The sequence below is a fragment of the Lepus europaeus genome, chromosome 15 (genome assembly GCF_033115175.1).
Source record: "Lepus europaeus isolate LE1 chromosome 15, mLepTim1.pri, whole genome shotgun sequence".
NCBI classification, from domain to species: Eukaryota; Metazoa; Chordata; class Mammalia; order Lagomorpha; family Leporidae; genus Lepus; species Lepus europaeus.
The window spans coordinates 72970658-72982930 of NC_084841.1; the positions used below are offsets into that span (position 1 = coordinate 72970658).

Sequence of the window (12273 nt, forward strand, 5' to 3'; positions counted from 1 at the left end):
CAGCCTAACGTTCCATAATTTTTATCATAGTGATCTTTGATATTAATATCTTTGATTAAATTTATCCCAAGGTATTAAAATTTTGTAGGTATTGTGAATGGGATTGATCTTAGAAGTTCTTTTTCAGCCATGGCATTGTCTGTGTATATAAAGGCTATTGACTTGTGAGTGTTAATTTTATATCGTACTACTTTACCAAATCTCCTATGAGTTCCTATAGTCTCTTAGTGGTGTCTTTTAGATCCCTTATATAAAGAATCATGTCATCTGCAATAAGGATAGTTTGACTTCTTCCTTCCCAATTTGTATTCCCTTGATTTCTTTTTCTTGCCTAATGGCTCTAGATAAAATTTCCAGGACTGTATTGAATAGCAGTAATGAAACTGGGCATCCTTGTCTGACTCCAGGTCTTAGTGGGAATGCTTCCAGCTTTATCCCATTCAGTAGGATTGTGTTGAGGAATGTTCCTTCAATACCCAATTTGAGATTTTCATCATGAAAGAATGTTGTATTTTATCAACTGTTTTCTCTATATCTATTGAGATATTCATATTTTTCCCTCGGTTTGTTAATATGATGTGTCACATGTGTTGATTTGTGAATGTTGAGCCATCCTTGCATACCCAGGATAAATCCCACTTGGTCTGGGTAAATGATCTTTCTGATGTGTTGTTGGAATTCATTGACTAGTATTTTGTTGAAGATTTGCTTTTGGGGTTAGGCTGTTTGTGTATCAAACACAGGTAATTTGATGAAAATATGTATCAAATGTTAACAACTTTGGGATAAGTATTGACCATTTCCTCATCTTGGAATGGCAGGAACTGAGTTGATCCAAAGCTGGGAGCAAGGAGCTACTTTGGAGTCTCCCACTTGAGTACAGGGGCCCAAGGACTTGGGCTATCCTCTGCTGCTTTCCCACACAGTAGGGAGCTGGATTGGAAGTAGAGCAGCAGGGACTTGAACCAACACACATATGGGAGGACAACAACACACATAAGCACAGGAGGCTGGGACTTTAATCCTCTGTGCCACAGTGTCAGCCCTTGAACAGGCATTTTTCAAAAGAGGAAATCCAAATGGCCATCAGACACATGAAAAAATGCTCAGGATCACTTGCCATAAGAGAAATGAAAATCAAAACCACAGTGAGGTTTCATCTCACCCCAGTTAGAATGGCTTTCATACAGAAATCAACAAACAACAAATTCTGGTGAGGATGTGGGGAATAAGGTACCCTAGTGCACTGTTGGTAGGAATGTAAACTAGTAAAGCCATTGGGAAAAACAGTATGTAGATACCTCAGAAATCTGCATATAGAACTGCCATATGACCCAGACATCCCAGGGAATTTACCCAAAGAAATGAATTCAGCATATGAAAGGGCTTTTGTACCCCCATGTTATTGCAACTCAATCCATAATAGCTAAGATATGTAAACAACCCAGATGTCCATCAACTGATGACTGAATAAAGAAATTATCTGTATACCATGGAATACTACATAGCAGTAAAAATAAATTAAATCCTGTCATTTGCAAAAAAATGGATGCAACTGGAAACCATTATACTTAGTGAAATAATCCATTCTCAAAAAACAAATGCCATATGTTCTCCCTGATCTGTGGTGAATAACAGAGTACCTAATAGGTAATCTTTGAAGTGGCATTGACACTTTGAGATGTGATGATTTTAAACAGCCGTTTTCTTGACTGTTGAGCAACAATTTTTTTCTTGTGCTACTTGTTGAACTCTTTATTTAGTGTAGGATTAATCTTCTGAGTATAAAGTTAATCAAAAATAGATCTTTGTAAAAAATAAATGGGGGAGGGGGAGCTGGTGCTGTGCCATAGCAGGTAAAGCTGCTGCCTGCAGTGCCAGCATCCCATATGGGCACCAGTTGGAGACCCTCCTGTTCCACTTCCAATCCAGTTCTCTGCTATGGCCTGAGAAAGCAGTAGAAGATGACCCAAGTCCTTGGGCCCCTGCATCCACATGGGAGACCCAGAAGAAGCTCCTGGCTCCTGGCTTTGGATGGGCTCAGCTCCAACCGTTGCAGACAATTGGGGAGTGAATCAGTGGATATAAGACTCTCTCTGTCTCTCTATCTCTCTCTCCCTCTGCCTCTCTATAACTCTGCCTTCAAATAAATAAATAAATATTAAAAAATGGATATAGGAGAGGAAGGAGGAAGAAGGATGGAGTGAATGCAACAGGGTTGGTAGGGTGTGAAGAATCACTATGTTCCTAAATTTGTGTACGTGAAATGCATGAAGTTTGTATACCTTAAATAAAATGTTTCTGGAAAAAAAGACATGGAATCTTTTGTCAAATTGTCTTTTACTTGGGTTCTCAAAATGCATTATGTCTTTCTCTTTGTTGTATCCTTTATGCCAATCTCTTTACAAAATAATTTCTTAGATGCATATGGTGATATCTTAGCTATAAGTCTGATAGCTGACGTAGTTCAATATGCAGACCATGGGAGGCTGTGGTAATGCTCAAACTGACTTCCTGCCACCCATATGGGAGATTTTAATTGAGTTTCCTGTTCCCTGCTTAGGCCCGGAGAGGCATTTTGTGAGCAAACAGTTCTTTCTCTCCTTCTGTCTCCCTCTTGACTCTCAAATAAATTTTGAAAATATAAAAAGAAAATATAGAAACTGCTATTTCCAGTCATTTTTTACACGAATAAAAGATAATTCATTTTTCAAGATAAATCAAATCATTAAAAATCATACTTTAATTAGCAAATAATAAAAAAGTAAAAAATACCATGCATTAAGCTCTTGTAGATCAAATTATAACTATCAGCTACAGAATTAACAGGTGGGCAGTTTAAAGCTTCTGTATAAGTACTGTGGGGACAGGAATTTCCAACTGCCTCTGATATCAAAAAGAAGATCCTGCATGTTATTGGTATTCAAGAATTTTTGGTTAGTTGACAAAACGAATTAGAAAGTAAATTTCCAATTTTGAATTTAGAATACTATTTATAATATTTCTTTTCTTCATGTGTTACAACTCTCTGAGAAATAAAAATGATGAAAAAATACTATGTAAATTCTTCTTGTTAATCAACTTCCATATTTAAATAATAGAAACTAACACTCGAGAGCAGCAAGATGGCGGAATAGGAAGGGAGCATACTGATAGGGAAGACACAGTTTAATAAAAGTGGAGATACTGCAGGGTCAAGAAAGAGTAGGGGAAGAAACAGCAGAGGAAACTCTTCCGGAACTAGTGATTCACAGTGGACCTGCGTGGAGAGCGTGGGAGCCCAGGTTCGGGACATCAGTGGCAGAATCAACACACCAGCGTGGGAACGCGAGGTGAGCTGAACCTCAATAGCCCGAGACACCAGCGGGAAAGTGGAAAGAGGAGACTAGAGGGAGTGAGGCTTGAAACTCCATGGGGAAAAGTTCACCAGGCTAACTAGAAGAGAGAGGGGAAAAAAAAAAAAAAGTGACCGATACGGACACGAGTTTCTCTCTCTCCGCTCACCCCTCAAAGGCTAGCAAGACAAAGAGCAGGCGCCATTTTGAACATACGTCATAAGCAGGGCGACCTCAGGTCTGCACCAGCCCTGAGCCTAACAGAAAAACCTGACTCTGGGGGGAGGGGTGAAACAACAGGAGATTAGGATCTAACTTGGCAACCCACTGGGAGACTGCAAGAGAATTGGAACCCACACTGAGGGCAGCAGAGATTCCCTGTGTGGTCCTTGGGAAAGAGCTTCCAATCTCTGGCTCCTGTGGGTATATCATTTGCCTGCTAACTACCTCCAATTACATTCAGCTGTGTGGAATTACTTCCCTTTTGAATCAAAAAAAAAAAAGAAAGAAAGAAAGAAAGAAAGAAAGAAAGAAAGAAAGAAAGAAAGAAAGAGAGAGATTTACCACGCCTAACCTGGGAGTGTCATCTCAACCCTGAGGAACCAAACAGAGCTCTCAGGCCACACTCATCTCAAGCCTCTAAGGCTCCACCGAAAGCAGGCAGTACACTTAATATAGAGCCATAGTGTAACAAGAAAAAACACCAAGTGAAGAACCAAATATCTCCAACATGCCAAACAACAAACGCAAAAACCAAGGTAACAAGAACAAGGAAGACACTATGATGCCCCCAAATGAAAAAGACACCCCAATTCAAGATTATGAAGATGATGAGATAGAAGAAATGCAAGAAGCGGATCTCAAAAAATTGATAAGAACATTAAGAAGTTCTCAAAAACAAATTCTTGAACTACAGAAATCCTTAATGGACAAGATACAAAATCTCTCTCGTGAGAATGAAATATTAAGGAGGAATCAAAATGAAATGAAACAACTAGTAGAACAAGAAACTGTGATAGTGACAAAAAATCATAATGAAATGAAGAATTCAATAGATCAAATGACAAACACATTAGAGAGCCTTAAAAACAGAATGGGCAAAGCAGAAGAGAGAATATCAGAATTAGAAGACAGAGAACAGGAAAGGAAACAGGCAAACCAAAGAAAAGAAGAAGAAATTAGAAATCTAAAAAATATTGTTGGGAATCTACAGGATACTATTAAAAAACCCAACATTCAGGTTCTAGGAGTTCCTGAAGGCATGGAGAGGAAGAAAGGATTAGAAGGCATTTTCAGTGAGATACTAGCAGAAAATTTCCCAGGTTTGGAGAAGGAAAGTGGCATCTTAGTACAGGAAGCTTATAGAACCCCTAATAAACATGACCAAAAGAGATCCTCACCACGACATGTAATCAAACTCACCACAGTGAAACATAAAGAAAAGATTCTAAAAGGTGCAAGAGAGAAATGTCAGATTACTCTTAGAGGATCTCCAATTCGACTCACAGCAGACTTCTCATCAGAAACCCTACAAGCTAGAAGGGAATGGCGAGACATAGCCCAGGTACTAAGAGAGAAAAACTGCCAGCCCAGAATATTATATCCTGCAAAGCTCTCATTTGTGAATGAAGGTGAAATTAAGACTTTTCATAGCAAACAGAAATTGAAAGAATTTGTTGCCACTCGTCCTGCCCTGCAAAAGATGCTTAAAGATGTGTTACACACAGAAACACAGAAACATGGTCACCAATATGAAAGAAGGTAAAGGAAGGAAACCTCATAGCAAAAGATCATAGGAAGCTCAATTTCTCCTTGACATAGAATTAAACTCTGATGCTCTGTTAAAGCAATGTGTAAAAGTAATCTATTATGTTCTCTTGATGTCTGTTAAATTCTAATTGTTCAAAAACAGCTGAATTTTTATTAAGAGCTATGGGTTATTTAAATATGTGCTTATTTTCAAAGATTTGAATAATCACCTTGTAACAATGATCAAATTTGGTCTATGTTATGTCATGATTTTAAGGTATCTTATTTCAACCAGATTTTTTGCATTTTGAGCCTTCTTGGCATTCTTGACAGGCATTCAAAAAACAAAGTTTCAAACAATCTGGACTCTAAAATTTCCAGAAAATGTTGGACTTTGGTTTTTCCAGTTTGGGCCCAACTGAAAAAATCGAAGGACCTATGTCTCTCATCTTATAGAGACCCCAACTAATCAGGGCATTTGGATTATATTAGAAGTACTGTCAAGATGTGACGTGGTACCAAATTTTAATTTTCTATAATGGAAAATGCTATTAATACAAATGTTTGAGAATTAAAATCTAATGATCTTGTGTTACTAAACATGATAGTTATCTTAATGAGAAAGCCCCAGAGGTCTCTAGGGTTAAATACTTGTAAAATCCTGCAGGTGCTTTCAAAAATGCTGTGAAGTAAGCAAGTGCCTCTTGTTGGTTGATGAGTTTATAATTTTAAACATGGCGACTTAAAGTCTTTTGTCATCCACAGTTATATATGATGTGCTGCTCATAAAGCTAAAGCGTTGTTGGTTCTGTGTTTAGCTGCCTCCTATAGGTTCCTATGGACTTTTTCCAGCCACTTCTATTGTATTCAGTACTTTGGGATGTCTCTGTAAACAGATGAAGCCAATAATGTATTAACAGTACCAACTGAGAGAAAGTATGGTTAACTGAGGTTACTAAAAACAAAAAGCAATTCAAATCAATTGGCAATCTACAAAAAGAGTTAAAGATTTTAAAAGCTATTATTAAAATTGCTATATTGGTCTATTATGTTATGTTATATCTGTGTACATATTGTATGTCCACATGGGAAAATTTTATTAAGAGTTTTATTTTAATTGGCTTATAGATAAGATTGTCCATAAATTTAAGCTGCTAAGATTAATCAAAGATACATTTTAATTTTTGTGACCTGAATCTCTTCATCATATGTTTTATACTTGTTGGTAGAAAGAAACTAAAAACATTCTATATGGTTGTGCTTAAGTTTACTGGTTAAACAAACTACACCGTGTTAGATTTTAAGAGGTGTTTTCAAATACACGATTCTTAAAATTTATAGAAGGCATTGGACCTTCTGGTAAATGTTTTCTTAAGTTGTTATCTAATGGTTGAAACTGTTTGCTAAGTATTCATGTGATATTGCTATTGTCAGCAAGCGATCTAGGACTTGCTCCCTCATTTCTCTATTCTAAGCCCAACTTGTTCTTTCATTTCTCTATTTTCTTCAAGATAGGAAACTAATTCTATTATGAAGGAATCTGTAGGATGCACAATTTAATCTTTAGACCTTATAAAAGAGATGGTTAACATTTTTCTGTAATAGCATAGACAAAATAAGAACTTAAATACTAATCTCATAACTAGATTTACTTCGCCATCAGAGAAGTATACAGTAAGTAGAAAAAAAAACCTCCCTTTCAGACCAAAGGGAAAGAAAGTTTTAAAGTGAGAATATAATTTTCCCCATGGGCATTGTCTACCTTAGAAAAACTACTACAGAACGTGCCTGTGACTATAGACTTGTAGTTCAGGCCACCGAAGATGAGAGATGGGACTTGGGCACTCCCTTGACTTGCATCCTCTGGTCTACTTTAACACAAACCAGGAGGAAAAGAAAGCTCGGCATCAGAAGCAATGGGTGGCAGGCCTATTAATGGCTGATCTGTACAGTGATCTGCCCTCAAGGAGACCCAACAGGCCAGTCCACTGCAGTGGCTTTCAATGTGGTAAGCCTGGGCTTCAGCAGAAGTCAGTTTGTGAAGTGCCCTGACAGCTTTGCCAAGAGTTGGATCACTGGAAATGGACCTGCCCTGGAGTAGAAGGATGCCCAGGTCAGAGCCACAGATCTTATTGGCTCTAAGCTGAAAAGCCCTTCACTCAGCCCAACTTCCAAAGTGACCACTGCAGCTGAGGGATGTCCAAGTAGGGTCAGCAACATTGCAGGCAGAACTGTAAATTTCTTGTTAGAGATGCCACCTGCCTTTACCTGGCCAGCTCTTCTCCCAGGCCAGCTAAGTAATGAAAGTCAACAGAGTGCCTTCCCCTAGGAGGTTCACACCTCCCTTAAGATGTACCCCATGTGAAGAGATAGATAGGTCTGGGCCTCTTACAAGGCCTAAAGCCCACCAGATTATTATCAAGCCCCTTCTGTCAGGTTCTATTTGCCTCTCAATCAGAAAACTTAATTGTAGCTTAGACAGCACCTTTCTTGGCTCCTCTAATAATGACTCTGTCCTTTGTTCTAGACCCTGTCTAGCGCACTTGGGCCTCATTCCTTTGTAATCATAACCTCTACTCTACCACCAATGGCTCTACTCCCAACCTGTGTGTACTGATGGTCCTCTTCCCCACTTAATGCTGTATAATTGTTCAGACCTGGTAAATGCCACTCTTAGGATCATTGGTTACTATCCTCACCCTGTCTTTTATGACCTTGTCTAAATATGATCAGAGTCAGCAAACTTGGAAGGCTTCCATAGCCTTGGCAACTCATGACGAGAGCCTAGGGTGGTTACTGGCACCATAAACTAGAGTGTCAATTTGTTGGTTCAACAACAGGAGCCACTGTGCACTTGCTCCTCATGTGGGATCTCTGTCCTTAATGTGCTGTACATTGTGATTTAATGCTATAACTAGTACTCAAACAGTATGTTTCACTTTGTGTTTCTATGTGGGTGCAAACTAATGAAATCTTTATACTAAATTGATCTTCTATATATAAAGAGAATTGAAAATGAATCTTGATGTGAATGGAAGGTGAGAGGGAGGGGGAGAGGGGAGGATTGCGAGTGGGAGGGAAGTTATGGGATGGGGAAGCCATTGTAATCCATAAGCTGTACACTGGAAATTTATATTTATATTTATATTTTATTAAATAAAAGTTAAAAAAATTAAAAAAAGAAACTAACACTAAACATTGAAATATACTAAATATAATGGGTACTTGTAAAAGGTGAACACCTTAAATTCTGTAGAAGAGAAAAGGGATGGCAACCTATCTATCTGCTCCTTCAGGAATACCCTGGAATTGTTTTAAATCTGTTGGGTGAGGTTAGGGTTAGGGAGAATGGATTAACCTGTTTCTAAAAAAAACATTGATTCAGCTGGCTTGTCCACATACCTAGGCACAGCAGAGTAGACAAAAGACACAGCTCATAAAGCGGTTCAGAATTTTACTCTGCACTGCCTCTGAGTATGCTTCTTGGATTGCTTTACTTAGGTTGCTATTGAAGATGCATACCCTGTACTTGGCTTGCATCCTATCCTAGTGCACTGCAATATCAAGAAAGAGCTCTGTAGATTACAGAAAATGTAACTATTAACTAAAATTTCCTTGTTCCTTGCTGCATCTGTGTGATACATCATTGAATAGAGAAAAAAAGTAAGTTAAAGGAGGCAGATACTGGGAATTCTAATGCTAGCATCTGCATAGTTCCTATGTTTTGTTTAAAAACATCTCTATTCAACATGAATCCCTGGAGGACACTGATAAATATAGCAGTTTTAAAACATACACTGGACATCCTGTTTGTGCAAACTACATATTCTCTCACAGTGAAAGCAAATAAGAGGAAAAGCAAATTCAGTACTTTAAAGGCTTCCTGTTGAATCTGAGGACAAGGAGGTTTAGTAACTAGTTTTCTAAGATGAGCTGAGAACAAAAGGAGGTCAAGGCTTCTCCAAACTTATTTGAAGAGATTCTCACTCCTGACCTAATGTAGACCCAAATATCCTGAAGGATAGAGAAAGAGACTTGATTGAGGGTGGCTGAAGGCCAAGACAAAGAAAAAAACGCAACCCATTTCAAATCTGTATCCTTGCAAGGTTAGATTCAATAAAATGGTTGCAGTACGATGCAAGTTTTTTCCTGATGGTTTTTGGAAAACCTGCTGTGAAAAGGGACTATTAGCAGTGTAATGCCACATTGCCACATACCTAGGTGCTGGGCTGCCAGGTCAGAGAAAACTTACGTGCAGAATTCCTCTTTGGAAAATGAAAGTCATATTGGATGCAAAGTTGAAGCATTTGTTTCACAAAGCATAAATAATCTAAAAAATTTGGTTAAGCGATAGTAGTTACATCTATAATATTCAGATATTACTAGCATTTTCTTAGCCTTAGCTATGTAAAGCTATGCAATATAGTGGTAAATCATACAAATCTATATTATCTGAAGTTAATTACATAAATCAATTTATGGTTTAGCATTATTATATTAAACTTATGATGTAATCTAATAGAAAGGCATCTCCAAGATGGTCTAATTAAACTTTATCAAAATGATTATTTATTGCTTATTAAATGCTGAAAAATTAAACCAAAATGCAATAGCTTAAACTCCACTATTATCACTGAAAAAATTAAATTTATGCTTTCATTTGGTTTTATTGGAAAATGATTCGTTCATATTTATATTTTAATCATTAAGAAAATTAAGATAATATTAATAGAAAAATTATAAGTTTGAATAATTTTACTACCTTTGTGATTTCAGAGCAGTAACTTCAAATGTGAATTTTTCAGCAATCTATAATTTTTCCCTAATTCAGTGAATACTCCATACTGTCAAGCCATTTCCCTAAAATTTTAATTCATTTAAATTTTAATTGAATTTTCATATTATGCTTATTTTCTTAACTGATTCTCCCTGAAAATTGGGAAGATAATTATCAACACCATATTAATTTTCCTTTTAGGAATTAAATTTATATATGTATAATTATATAAATATAAACACATATTTATATTAAGTATAATATATTTAAATGTATTATTTATATAATTATATATTTTATTAATTATAAAATATTTATATATATATGTATATAAAGAGAAAGAGTGAGTGAGAGATCAACTCTAGGACAATCCTTGAGAGTAGGGGCAATAGTACCAGTATCACTTGGGGACTTGTGAGCAATGAAAATTATGAGATGCCAATGCAAGCAATTAAATGAGAAATAATGGAGTTGTACTCAGCAATTTGTGCTTTTAGAAGCACCCTGTGGTTCTGAAGCTTAAGAGCCACTGCAGGTAGAATATTGTTAACTGTGAGAAGAACAGAACAGTATGAAAAGGTTAGTTGTCTCTGTAAATTAAAACTTAGGGTGAAAAATGTTTTCAACCTTGGCTACCCATTATAATTGGCTTGGTAGTTCTAAAAATACTCTGACGCCAAGGCCACAATTCCAATCCACTAAGTGAGACTCTCTGAGGAGCGCGTCTCAGATATATTATAAAGTATCCCAGATTGTTAAAAACTACAGTCAGATTTGGGAATCTATGGGGTGAGCTTTGGAAAGAGTAGAACCCTATAGCAGCTATAAAGATTCTTTGTAAGGATTTCAGTCACCATTTCAGGGACAGCAGATATAAGTATTTTAATCCTCTTCAATAAAGTATGATTAGTGTCTTTAACTTTATTGGCTGTGTAGTGTTATTGTTTTACATATCTATGATGATTATTGATATTAATATCTTTTAGATATTAAAAAGTAAAATATATAATTATTAATTATTAAATTGCAAACAGAAAAATAAGAATATCAATGGAAAGAGATATAGATTCCAGAGATTTACTAAAATAATGAAACTATAGAAACCCTTGAGGGTGATTGATTATTAAACAGATGGTTTTGATAAAATCAACTAATGGGAAGGAGATAACTACACATTTTATAACACATGCACCTAAGTTAAATCCAGATACGTAAAATTAATCTAGTCTTTTTAATGAAAAGTCTGCCACAGGTGAAAATTTATTTCATGATAAGTAATAGTTTTTTTCAAAGAAAAACAGTCTAAATTATAAAAGAAAATACTGGAGCATATTGCCACATGAAATTCATGAGCCAATAAACTTAGTAAAAATGCAAACGTAGAAGATAGCATTTAACATTCATAAATATATGAAGATCTTCTGTATTTACAGCAAAATATTTCAGGATCAAAGATTATAGTCAGCTAACAAATTAGCCACAAGTACCAAAACTATTCTAATCTTGCACGACAGAGTCTGCAGATCAACTTCACTGTCTTTTTTTTTTTTTTTAGATTTATTTATTTGAAAGGCAGAGACAGACAGACAGAGAGAGAGAGAAAGAGAGAGAGAGAAAGAGAGTGAGTCTTCCTTCCACTGGTTTACTCCCAAAATGGCAGCAATGGCTGGAGCTGAACCAATCTGAAGCCAGGAGACAAAAGCCTCTTCTAGGTCTCCCATGCCAGTGCAAGAGCCCAAGGTCTTGGGCCATCTTCTATTGCTTTCCCAGGCCACAGCAGAGATCTGGATTGAAAGTGGAGCAGCCGGGTCTCCAATCCGCGCCCATATGGGATGCCGGCACTGCAGGTGGCAGTTTTGTCTACTATGCCTCAGTGCTGGCCTGGAATACTCTCTTTTGTTAAGCGGCTGTTCATATTTGTTCTTCATTTTTTTTCTGATTTGATTGTATTTCTTATATAGATGTAATAACTATCTATAAATATATTTGGATATTATAGTTGTTGCCTTGGACATTTTACATCCTTGAAACCATTTAAAGTCAAAATAAATGCATGCCTACATTTTTCTCTACTTTATGTTTACAGGAAAGTAAGCAGATATCTGAAGGACAGAACTATGAAAGAAAGATTACCCTGTAAGCAACACAAGCAAGGAACCAAGGAAGCTGGTTCAATGATTTAACATAAACATAATAAAGATATTTCTAATGTAAAAAAGAAACATGAAATATTGAAGAAAAATAAAGCAGAAATAATGAAAATAAAAGCAAATTTGAAGCCTTGTATTCTCCTTTTCCTTGTAAATGCCCTGTAGTGGTTTTGCCAGAGTTTTAATTTTGAATTCTATCGGAAAGTTCATCAGTCATTAATATCTGAATGTATTTATAGAAACCTCTTATATCTCTATAGAG

At 36.5% G+C, this 12273-nt stretch overlaps 1 long non-coding RNA gene across 2 annotated transcripts in view; it reads left to right on the top strand.

Moving 5' to 3' along the window:
* Positions 1-12273, top strand: part of LOC133774558 (uncharacterized) — a 163414-nt gene that overhangs the window by 8422 nt on the left and 142719 nt on the right. The window contains exon 3 of one of the 2 annotated variants that reach the window (XR_009868087.1): positions 11948-12105. The exons of the other annotated variant lie outside the window; for it this stretch is intronic. This is a non-coding gene — a long non-coding RNA (uncharacterized LOC133774558). Of the gene's footprint in view, positions 1-11947; positions 12106-12273 lie in introns of those variants that run through there. 2 annotated transcript variants of the gene reach the window in all.